Source organism: Talpa occidentalis, unplaced genomic scaffold (assembly GCF_014898055.3).
Source record: "Talpa occidentalis isolate TD23 unplaced genomic scaffold, MPIMG_talOcc4v2.1 talOcc4.13, whole genome shotgun sequence".
In the NCBI taxonomy this organism is placed as follows: domain Eukaryota; kingdom Metazoa; phylum Chordata; class Mammalia; order Eulipotyphla; family Talpidae; genus Talpa; species Talpa occidentalis.
Window position 1 is genome coordinate 36094463 of NW_023601322.1, and position 12554 is coordinate 36107016.

Consider the following 12554-nt stretch of genomic DNA (forward strand, 5'->3'; position numbering starts at 1 on the left):
TTAGGTAGAAGATAAAAAGATCCCCTTTTGGGGGGTGGAACGAAAAGTGGCTAATGCATGTGGAAGATGTTAATAGAAAATAAAGTCCCTGTGATAGCTAGAGTTTGTTAGACAATCAAAGTGAGGACAGAAACCAGGAAGCTAATCAACAGACTTTATTCAAAAGAGCTATTCTAGTAAACATGACTGAATTTAGTTTATATAGGTAGACACAGTAATTGACATTAAGAATGTAATCACTCTTGATAGGTGGAGCTTCTAGGTTTAATTTTTCCTGACCAAAAGTTATGCTAATGCCAGAGGATGGCAATGCAAGATCTGATTGCTACCATTGTAATGAATGAACTGCAGATATGCAAAGGCTGGGTGTCCATTGTTAAAACATTTTTTTCCTCCAAAAAGACTGACTTTTCCTTCAGGCAGCAGATTTGTGCATATAGGATGAAGCTGTAAGCAGGCAGAATGAGGGTACCCCAAGACCCCCAAACCTGCATGCCCTAAATGGGTTGTCCCATCTGCTGCATAAATACAAAACATACTCAGTGTATAAGACCTTCAGTAGAAAAGAACTTTAATACAATTAGTGTGCAATAGAATGAAGAAAAAGACCATAGTTAAAATAGTTTCTCCCATGAAACACCTGAAGTTTCTCATCCCAAAATCTTGCCACAAATCTAAGGCACATTCTGGTGGGGAACCATAGGAAAGAGGCAGAAGGAGCCAGACAAGTCTGGAAGGAAAAGAGAAAAATCAAAATAGAAGTCAAGATAAAGGCTGCCATTGTCAGCCTCATGGGTCTCTCACTTATGTCTCTGCCTCTTTCAAATGTCTCCTTCCATGTCCCTCAAGTCTCTGGTACAAGTCCAAGGTGGAGAAGCAAGCAAGGCTTCTTTTTCATATGCCTCTGCTCCATGTGCCTCCTCCAGTTCTCTCAAGCCTTCTCCTGTTCTTCCTCTCTTTTCCCAGCCTTCTCTCCCTGGCTTCCCCTTCTGCTCAGCCCCACCCTTCCTTAGGTGGGGTAGGAGGCTTGGAACCTCCCCTTTCTATGGGGATTACACTGTTTCAGAGCCTATAAAGATGATATTGACCACTTACCTTCCAGACCAGCAGCAGTGTCCCCAGAAAACTGTACATTATGTTTACAAAGAAGAGCAAGGAAAAACTAAGAAGTAATAAACCCTCTGCTATTAAATGTAGTGCAATCTTTTGATCTAACAAATCACCTTCAATCTCCATACTTACCAAGTATCAGATACTTAAATATCATAAACTCAAATTTTTAAGTTTTTTTTTTTTAAGATTTATTTTATTTACACAAGAGCTGGGGTATAGGCCAGAGTCATGGAAGGGTGAGAGTATTCACCAGAGACAGCGGGGAGCAGAACAGGCAGATGGACTGAAAGCACTGCTGAGGGAAGCAGCAGGCGAGACAGGAGAGGTCTGCCTCGCCAGGTAGGATTCTCCCTGGCCGGCCAGGAATCGAACCAGCACTGCAGAGGCTGTGGACAGCTTCACATCGCTATGCTCAACCCACTGCGCCACTGGGGAGGCCCTTAAGAAGATTTTTATGAAAAATTCTGCTATAAAATTCTAGATAAAAATACAGTTCTACCACCTGCCTGTTATTGAGAAGGCCATTTTAGAATTTTCCATAAATCACAGGTCAGCATAGGGGATCATGAGATCCTGGGTGGAAGAGGCTGAGATAGCTCATCAGAGCAGCAAACTCCTTTAAATCACGTCTTCCATTGCAAAGCAAACTGGATGATGTGTCAGTTTGTAGAGAAATAAAATGAAAAATTGCTTTCAAAGGCCTTAGAATGGTCCTGCTTTGAGGCATTGGAAAAAATTGATTTCAGTAATTGAAAGTGAGTTTTGCAGTGCATGAACAATCAGCTTCACATAAGATTCTGTCTGCATGGTCCACTGGCATCCACGATATCTGAATGAAGATTGTTCTGTACCAACAAACAAACAGGACACGTGGGTGAAATCTGTGTCTCTTTTCCCAGATGCCTCTAACTGTAAATCTATAAGTTAGTTATTATAAATGCCAATTAAAATCTTCTGGAAATGATAGCAAATTGCTTCCCTAATATAGCCATGTCACCAAATATTAACCAAATGAAAGATTAATCCAATCTGGATTGATATATTTTTTTTTACCTGACTAAGGAAACAGTATCACATATAGCCAAAATTCAACAACAACAGTTAGCCAAATTACTTTGCTTGAAAGTTTATCTTCTCAGTTCTAAAGAGATTAAGCCCTCATTTTTTATCTAGCAGACGTCTAAACAATGCAAAACAAAAATAACAAGTTTAATCTCATATCCTTAAAGAAGAGTTTATAAACTTGCTTAACAAGGTTATAGCTAAAATTTTCTGAAAGAGTCAAAATAAGGACCTCCCTGGTGGTGCAAGAGGTTAAGTCTTAGCATTATCAAGCTGTCCCTAGCCACTGCAGCATGAGTTCGATCCCCGGCCAGGGAGCTAACCCACATGGCGCAGCAGACCTCTCCTGTCTTGCCTGCTGCTCCCCTCAGCAGTACATTTCAGTAGATCTGCCTGTTCTGCTCCCCACTCTGTCTCTGGTGAATCATCTCACCCTGCCCCGCACCTCTGGCCTGTACCCCAGTTTTTGTATGCATAAATAAAAAAATAAATCTTAAAACCAAAAAAGAGTCTAAATAATCCATCCAATGTTGAATAACCATCAGAGAAGATCATGTACTCTCTCTTAGTCATTCATTATGAAATTGTCAAATCTTTAAAGATATTTTTCTCATAATGAAATTCCATCCACCTCTAATGCAGGCTGATGTGGTGAATACACATTTCTGAAATCTTCATCACGTCCTAGAATCAATCTGCTCTCCTGTCTTCCCCAGGCTCCTACTCTTTGGTCACAAGATTCCTGTCCATCACAGAGATGATGCATTTAAAGACTTAAGAACAGAAATGTAAGGCATATAGAAGAGCTCATTCAAAAAATGTTAGTGACAGGCTGGCAATTAGGCCCGGGGGCATGGACAGCCACTACAGTGCTGCTCTCACCAAACACTGGATTGACTTTATTTTTTTTTAAAGAAATAAAGGTCTTTTTTTTTTTAAAGATTTATTTATTTATGCATACAAGAGCTGAAGTAGAGGTCAGAGATACAGGGAGTGAGAGGATTCACCAGAGATAGAGTGGGGAAGAGAACAGGCAGACTGACTGAAATACACTGCTGAGGGGAGCAGCAGGTGAGACAGGAGAGGTTTGCTGTGCCATGTGGGTTGCTCCCTGGCCGGCCGGGAATGGAACTCCTGCTGCAGAAGCTGTGAATTGCTCATATTGCGATGCTTAACTCCTTGCACCACCAGGGAGGCCCTGGATTTACTTTAAGTGGGCACTGTGTCAGCTGGGTATCACTCCCTCCACTTATTTTTCCCACTCCTCTTCCTTGGTCAAAGAACATTGCTAAAGAAAGGTATAAAATGTTGCTGATCACCCTACAAACTCATGCTAACTTCAAATGTACTCTTAGCTGACCAAAACTTTTATTTCGTGTGCCTTTCCTAGCACACTTTTGAGACAAGTTACTCCATTCCTTCTCTGTTTTAAATCTTCTCCACCTGAAGTCTTATCTGACACTAGGGTATTTATTGTCACACTATTTTACATACATTAGCGCCTTACAGAATAACTGAAATATAGCACTTTTCAATACATTAGCATATGATTGAAACCAAAAACAAGACTCAGTGTAGACATGACATGAACTTTTATTTCTTGTTTCTAAAGAATTGGGGGAAATCTTAGCCAAATACAGGTACGGGAAGATTTCTGTATTCATCCCATTCAGGATCCTTTTTGGTCTTGTTCTCACCACTTTCGCTGTTCTCCTGTGGCCTACATTACCTCATTCTAGTTGGGTCTCTATGAAAATGGCCACAGTGGTGATTTCCATGAGTCTAGAGTTTGGCATTAATTGCACATAATGCTCCATCTCTTGGTTTGTAGTTATTCAAGGTTCCCACTTTAATTAATGTCTACATCACAATACTGCACAGCTAACTAATTCAATTCCTAACAGGAGCTGATAAATACATACAAATGATGGCTTTTGCGGAATGTGTTCCCTTTAAACTGTTGCTTTTTCCTGGGAACTGTTTCTATCTCCTGTACTCTGTTCTCTGACTGGAGTAATAAAGTCCACACCTATCACTTGCATGACTGCATCCCCCTTCTCTTACCAGTTACGACTTCACCTGCATAAGGAACCTTTGTGACAGGAGTGTGGATACCCCAGTCCAAACTCGATGTACTTGCACTGCTTACAGCATTTTGTAGACCCACTCACAGCGAGGTCCAAGTAGAAAGGGGGAGGCAACGGAAGAAAGCAGAGAATTCTGGGTTCCCAGTAGTGGAACATGTGGTTTAGAGGGCTCTGGTGTGTCCCGACAGACACATACTAAGACACATTAGAATAAAGTTCTTGAAAACTAATGACAAGGACAGAATATTAAAAACATAAGAGAAAAAGGATAACCTATAAATGACCACCAATCAAACTATTCGTGGGCTTATCAGTAGAAATGTTTACACACATGAAGTAACTGGAAGGAGATATTTAAATACTTAAAGAAAAAGACCCCTCATCCAGAATCCTTTACTTAAGACACAAGGAAAAGTATGGAGCCTCACTCAAAAGCAAAAACAAGTTTTTTAAAGATTTATTTATCTATGCATACAATAATTGGGGTACAGGCCAGAGGTGCAAGGGGTGAGAAGATTCACCAGAGACAGAGTGGGGAGCAGAACAGGCAGATCAACTGAAATATACTGCTGAGGGGAGCAGCAGGTAAGACAGGAGAGATCTTCTGTGGGTAGCTCCCTGGTTGGGGATTGAACTCCTGCTGCAGTAGCTGTGGACTGCTTCTTAGGTTGTGTCTTGACCCCTTGCACCACCAGGGAGGCCCAAAAGCAAAAACAATTTTGTGAACACCAAGTTGCACATGAAGAATCTCTAAAGGGGCTATTATGAAATAACAAAACAATGAATATAGAGGCAACAAACACCTAAGTCATTAGGTGTTTACTAACCTCCATAGGAGAGAAGAGTAAAAATGTGGCCCCTCAAAATGAAACAGAAAACCAGACCATCCAACAGGTTACACAAAGAACCCATCATATACTAACTTCAGTAAAACCCTTGAACAAACATAATAGAAGTAACACATAAGACAAAAGAAATGGAACCTAAATAAAACAAAATAGGAAGACCTAAAAAAAAAAGAAAAGAAAAAAGACAAAGCCCTAAATTAAAAAAAAAAAAAACATAATGTCAATGAGCATTTATGTTTTAATACTACCTTAAAAATAAATGGCTTGAATTCACCAGTCAAAAGACACAGAATGACTGAATGGATTTCAAAATGAAATACACTATTCTGTTGTTTACAAGAAACTCATCTTATCATTAAAGATAAGCCTCAACTTAGTTAAAGACTAGAAGATAGTTATACTTACAAATGGCACACACACAAAAAAACAACCAAAAAACTGGAACAGCTGTTTTATATCTACTAAAGTAAACTTCCAACTAATAAAGGTAATGGAGAGAGAGACAGATACTATATTATGATTAAGGGTCTAATACAACAAAAAGAAATAACACTCATAAATATATTGCACTGAGATACATAAGACAATAAGAGAACTAAAGAGAGGCACAACATAAAACACTAATGGACTGTAATACCCCATTAGGAACAACAGACAAACCAACAAGACAAAGAATAAATAAGGAAACAATAGCCTTACATGAGGAGGTAGCCCAAATAGGTCTAACCGATACCTACAGAACATTCTATCCCCAAAGTGCTGCATACACATTTGCTCAAGTTCACATGGAAAATTTTCAAGAATAGGCCATATGTTGGGACACAAGTCAACTGTCAATAAAACTACAAATATTGGAATTATACCTCGTATTCTCTCTAGCCATAATGTTATAAAGTTAGGAATCAATTAAAAGAAAAAAAAAAAGAGGAAAAACTATGAATATGCAATAACAAACCAACATGCTATTTTATAGCTATTGGCTAAAAGAGGAAGTTAAAGTAGAAATAAAAAAAATACCTTGAGACAAACAAAAATGATGACACAATATATGGTATGGGCTACAGCAAAAGTGGCCTTATGGGGGCAGGTAAGAGCCACACAGCCCCACATTAGGAAGCAAGAAAATCCCAAATAAGCAATCTAGTACTGTACCTAAGGCAAATTGAAAGAGAGGAACAAACAATACCCAAAGTTAGTAGAATGAAGGAAACAATCAAAATAAGAGCAGAAATAAATTGATATAAAAAATATTATACCAAAAAAATCGGGGCATCCCCGGTGGCGCAGCGGTTGAGCGCTGGGTTGCGAAGCTGCCCGCGGCCTCTGCGGCGCCGGTTCGATCCCCGGCTGCTCCCCGGCCACTGGCGGAGGATCCCACATGGCGCGCAGACCTCTCCTGCCGCCCGCTGCTCCCCTCAGCAGTGTACTTTGGTCCTTCTGCCTGCTCTGCTCCCCGCTCTGGCTCTGGTGAATTCTCTCACCCTCCCGCACTTCTGACTGTACCCAGTGCATGTGTAAACAAAACAAACAAACAAACAAAATAAATAAATAAAACATGCCTCTATAAAAAAAAAAAAAAAGATTAAAAAAAAAAATATATATATATATATTATACCGGTGGGCGGAGCAACATGGCGGCGAGGAGACGCTGCGAGTAAGATCTCCCATTAAAAAAAGTTAATAGGGAGGAAAAGCGGCAGGTCCCAGTGAGAACCGGGACACGGAAGATAAACGGACGACTCCAGCAAACTGCCCGAAGAAGAAAGTGGCCATAAAAGAGGACTAGAAGGGAGGGAAGCACAGAACCCTGCTCCCCTCCCCCGCCCACAGAGGCGGCACTCTCCGACCGGCAGAGAGGAGGAAAACAACAAACCAAAATGGCCAACAAGAAAAACGGACACAGCAAGCGGGACTGTGAGTGGAAAGGAACTATTGCAGCCACCACACCCCGTGAACGGGAGCTGAGGCGAACCCTGCAGGATCCACCGCGGAGGTGAGCTCCGGGCGCCATTGAAGAGAGCCCCGCCCCCCAGGAGGAGACCAGCACCAGCACACAGCCCCGGCCGCCCGGCTGCTTGAAACTGACAGATGACTCCTGGAAGAACCAGAGGGGAACAGAGAAGCCCACCCAAGATGCCGGCCAGTCCCAACAACACAGTGTCCCAACGCATACGGCAAATTAGAAAACAGACAGTAGGGAGGAGAAGAACCACACACAACCTAGCAACTCTCCAGAGAAAAAGCATACCACAAAAAGAAAGCCAGCCCCCAGATTGCAAAGACAATAACTTGGAAGAATTTCTGAGCCTTCCAGAAAGAGAATTTAAAATTGCCGTGATTAAAAAACTGACAGAAGTCATAAAGGAAAACAATGATAAGGGAAAAATAATCAACGATCAGAAGAATGCAATTGAGTCCCTAGAGAGAGAAAACAATGGTCAGAAGAAAGAAATTGAGTCCCTAAAGAGGGAAGTAAAAGAAATGCAGGAGATCAAAGAATTAATGGAAGAACTAAAGAATTCTGGGAAAAGCAATGAAAGCAGAATAGATGAAATGGAAGAACGAATAAGTAATCTTGAAGACACAGAAATAAAAAGAACCAAAACAGAAAAGGAAAGAGAAGTACGAAGGAAAAAGAACGAAGAAAGACTTCGGGAACTATCTGACTCCATGAGGAAAGGAAATATAAGAGTTATAGGAATACCAGAAGGAGAGGAGAGAGATGTAGGAACAGAGAAAATATTCAAAGAGATAATTGAAGAGAACTTCCCAAATGTGAAGAAGGAGCTGAAAATTGATATACAAGAAGCAAGAAGAACACCAAACTTCCACGACGAAAGGAAAAATACAGCAAGACACATAATAGTAAAGCTCCCAAGAATCCAGGACAAGGAAAAAATAATGAAGCTGGCAAGAGGGAAGAAACAGATAACATTCAAAGGAAAACCAATCAGGCTGACATCAGACTTCTCCGAAGAAACACTACGGGCAAGGAGAGAGTGGAGGGACATAGTCAACAGACTCCAAGAAAACAGATGCCAACCAAGAATACTCTATCCCACAAAGCTCTCCTTCCTCTTTGAAGAAAGAATATGGACCTTCCCAGACAAACAGAAACTCCGGAATTTCATTGCAACTAAACCCCCACTCCAAAAAATACTACAAGGAGTCCTAAAGCCAGAACCTCAGAGGGACGAATAACAATGAAAGAAGGCCAAAAAAAAAAAAAAAGTTATTAAAAGAATAAATAAATAAAATCAAAGGAAAGACAAACACAATGGCAAATACAGATGTTAACATATCAATATTAACTCTAAATGTAAATGGACTAAACTCTTCAATAAAAAGACACAGAGTGGCAGCCTGGATTAAGAAACAAAACCCAACCTTTTGCTGTCTCCAGGAAACACATTTAGCTACAAAAGATAAAAATAGGCTCAAAGTTAAAGGATGGAAAACAATCCTACAAGCAAATGGGCCAAAAAAGAAAGCAGGAACAGCTATACTTATATCAGATAAAACAGATTTCAAACTCAAAAAGATAAAAAGAGACCCCAATGGTCACTACATTATGATCAAGGGGACAATACTTCAAGAAGAAATAACACTCATTAACATATACTCACCAAACGAAGGAGCACCAAAATATATCAGACAACTGTTGTCCTCTCTGAAAACAGACATCAGAGAAAACACATACGTAGTGGGAGACTTCAACACACCACTATCAACAATGGATAGATCAACAAGACAAAAATAAGTAAAGAAACCAAAGCTCTAAATAAGGACCTAGAGCAATTAGGCTTAACAGACATCTATAGAACACTAAACCCCAAAAAAACGGAGTACACATTTTTCTCAAGCGCACACGGATCATTCTCCAGGATCGATCACATACTGGGGCACAAGACAAACATCAACAGATACACCAAGATTGAAATCATATCAACCATCTTTTCTGACCATGAAGGCATCAAACTAGAAATAAACCATAAAAAGAAGGCAAGGAACTTTCCTACCTCATGGAGATTAAAAACCACACTACTGGAAGACCATTGTACTAATGAGGAGATCAAAGAAGAAATTAAAAAATTTTTTGAATTGAACGACAAGGAGGACACTAATATCCTAAATGTATGGGATGCAGCAAAAGCAGTAATAAGAGGAAAATATATAGCAATAGAAGCTCACATCAAGAAACAAGAAAGAACGCAAAGAAACAACCTCATCTCGAAGCTCAAAGATCTAGAAAAAGAACAACAAAAAAACCCCAAAACCAGTAGAAGAAAAGAAATAATAAAAACCAAAGCAGAAATAAATGAAATTGAAACTAAAAAAACAATCCAAAAGATCAATGAAACCAAGAGCTGGTTTTTTGAAAAAATCAATAAAATAGACAAACCCCTAGCCAGGCTCACAAAGGAAAAAAGGGAGAAAGCACAAATAAACAGGATCATCAATGAAAGAGGAGAAATCACAACGGACACATCAGAAATCAAAAGAATAATCAGTAACTACTATGAACAGTTATATGGAAACAAGTTTAACAATCTAGAGGAGATGGACAAATTCCTACAACTCTACAATCACCCAAAGCTAGATAAAGAAGAAATAGAACACCTAAACAGACCAATTACAATTAGCGAAATTGAAATGGTAATAAAAAACCTCCCCAAAAACAAAAGCCCAGGACCTGATGGATTTACAAATGAATTCTACCAAACATTCAGAGACGAATTAGTGCCTATCCTTCACAAACTCTTCCAAAAAATTGAGAAGGAAGGGACAATACCAAACACGTTTTATGAAGCCAACATTACACTAATACCAAAACCGAACAAGGACAACACAAAAAAGGAAAACTACAGGTCAATCTCCCTAATGAACACTGATGCAAATATCCTCAATAAAATTTTAGCTATCAGAATCCAACAATGTATCCATAAGATAATTCACCACGACCAAGTTGGATTCATTCCAGGGGCACAAGGATGGTTTAACATCCGAAAATTAATCAACGTTATCCAACACATCAACAAAAAGAAATATAAAAACCATATGATAATATCAATAGATGCTGAGAAAGCTTTCGACAAAGTGCAACACCCATTCATGATAAAAGCCCTTGAAATTCTGGGGATACAAGGAACATACCTCAACATCATAAAGGCCATCTATGACAAGCCAACAGCCAGTATCATTCTCAATGGTGAAAAGCTGAAAGCAATTCCATTAAGATCTGGAACAAGACAAGGACGTCCACTCTCACCATTGCTTTTCAATATAATACTGGAAGTCCTAGCCAGGGCAATAAGACAAGAGAAAGACATCCAAGGAATCCAAATAGGAAAAGAAGAAGTCAAACTATCACTATTTGCAGATGATATGATATTATACATAGAGAACCCCAAAAACTCCACAGAAAAGCTAATTCAACTCATCAATCAGTTCAGTAAAGTGGCAGGATACAAAATCAACACGCAAAAGTCAGTAGCCTTCCTATACACAAACAATAAATCTGAAGAAGAAGAAATCAAAAAGACCATCCCTTTTGTTATTGAAACAAAAAAAATCAAATATTTGGAAATAAATCTAACAAAAGAGGTAAAGGACCTATACAAAGAAAACTATAAAACACTGTTAAAAGAAATAGAAGAAGACACAAAGAAATGGAGAGACATCCCCTGCTCATGGATTGGAAGAATAAACATTATTAAAATGGCCATCCTACCAAAAGCAATATACAGATTCAATGCTATTCCAATCAAAATTTCAATGTCATTCTTCAAAGAAATAGAACAATTATTGATGAAATTCATATGGAATCATCAAAAACCCCGAATAGCCAAAGCTCTCCTGAAAAAAAAAGAAGGGAATGGAGGCATCAGACTCCCAGACTTCAAACTATACTACAAAGCCATAATCATCAAAACTGCATGGTATTGGAACAAGAACAGACATACAGACCAATGGAATCGAATAGAAAATCCAGAAATAAACCCACAGATTTATGGTCAACTAATCTTTGACAAAGGAACAAAGAATATGCATTGGAGCAAAGAAAGTTTGTTCAATAAATGGTGCTGGGAAAACTGGGTCGCTACATGCAAAAGAATGAAGCTTGACCACCACCTCACACCATACACAAAAATCAACTCAAAATGGATTAAAGAACTAGACATAAGACCTGAAACCATAAAATATATAGAAGGAAATATAGGCGAAACACTACGTGATTTGCACATCAAAGACATCTTTACAGACACATCACCCAAAGCAGTGATAGTGAAGGCAAAGATAAACAGCTGGGACTACATCAAATTAAAGAGCTTTTGCACAGCAAAAGAGACAATAACAAAAACAAAGAGAAACCCCACCAACTGGGAGAACATTTTTGCACCCAACACTAATGATAAAGGACTGATCACAAAAATCTGCAAAGAGCTGATGAGACTCAACAACAACAAAGAAAATAATCCAGTCAAAAAATGGGCAGAAGTGCTTAAAAGAAACTTCTCTGAAGAGGAAATGCAAATGGCCAACAGGCATATGAAAAAATGTTCAACATCACTTGTCATCAGGGAAATGCAAATCAAAACTACCATGAGATACCATCTTACACCAGTGAGAATGGCACATATTAAAAAAACTAGCAACAACAAATGTTGGCGAGGGTGTGGAGAAAAAGGAACTCTTCTGCACTGTTGGTGGGAGTGCAAACTGGTCCAACCACTGTGGAAAGCTGTATGGAGATTTCTGGACCTACTAAACATAGAGCTTCCATATGATCCAGCAATTCCACTCCTAGGTATTTACCCAAAGGACACAGAAACATCAATTCCAAAGAACACCTGCACCCCTATGTTTATAGCAGCACTGTTTACAATAGCTAAGCTTTGGAAACAACCCAAATGCCCAAAAATAGATGACTGGATCAAGAAGATGTGGTACATATATACCATGGAATATTACTCAGCATTCAAAACAGATAAACACATGCAATTTGCAGCAACATGGATGGCGCTGGAAGGGATCATGCTCAGCGAAATAAGCCAAAAAGAAAAAGAAAAATACCGGATGGTCTCACTCATAGCAGGAATCTAGAAAACTTAAATAAGGGACCAGGAAAATGAATAACTATAAGAAAGTGAAAATCAAAATCAACAAAAAACTATGAACCAGAGACACTTTTAGGGGGGCGGGGGTGGGAGGGTAGGGATTGGGGTCAGAATGGGGGGGCTGCAATTGTATGGGGAATATAACAATAAAATTTATTAAAAAAAAATATATATATATATATATTATACCAAAAAATCAATGAAATTGAGTTGGTACTTTGTTAAGATAAACAATATACACAAACCTCTAGCTAAGTTAACAGAAAAGAGTGAGAAAGCAATAAACAGAATTATAAATAAAAGAGAAGAAAATACCACAGATAATA

The 12554-nt window shown here is 39.1% G+C and overlaps 1 protein-coding gene across 2 annotated transcripts in view; it reads left to right on the top strand.

The window, feature by feature from the left end:
* The window catches only part of AQP4 (aquaporin 4), a 39643-nt gene that overhangs the window by 10988 nt on the left and 16101 nt on the right, over positions 1 to 12554 (top strand). The window lies entirely within an intron of this gene.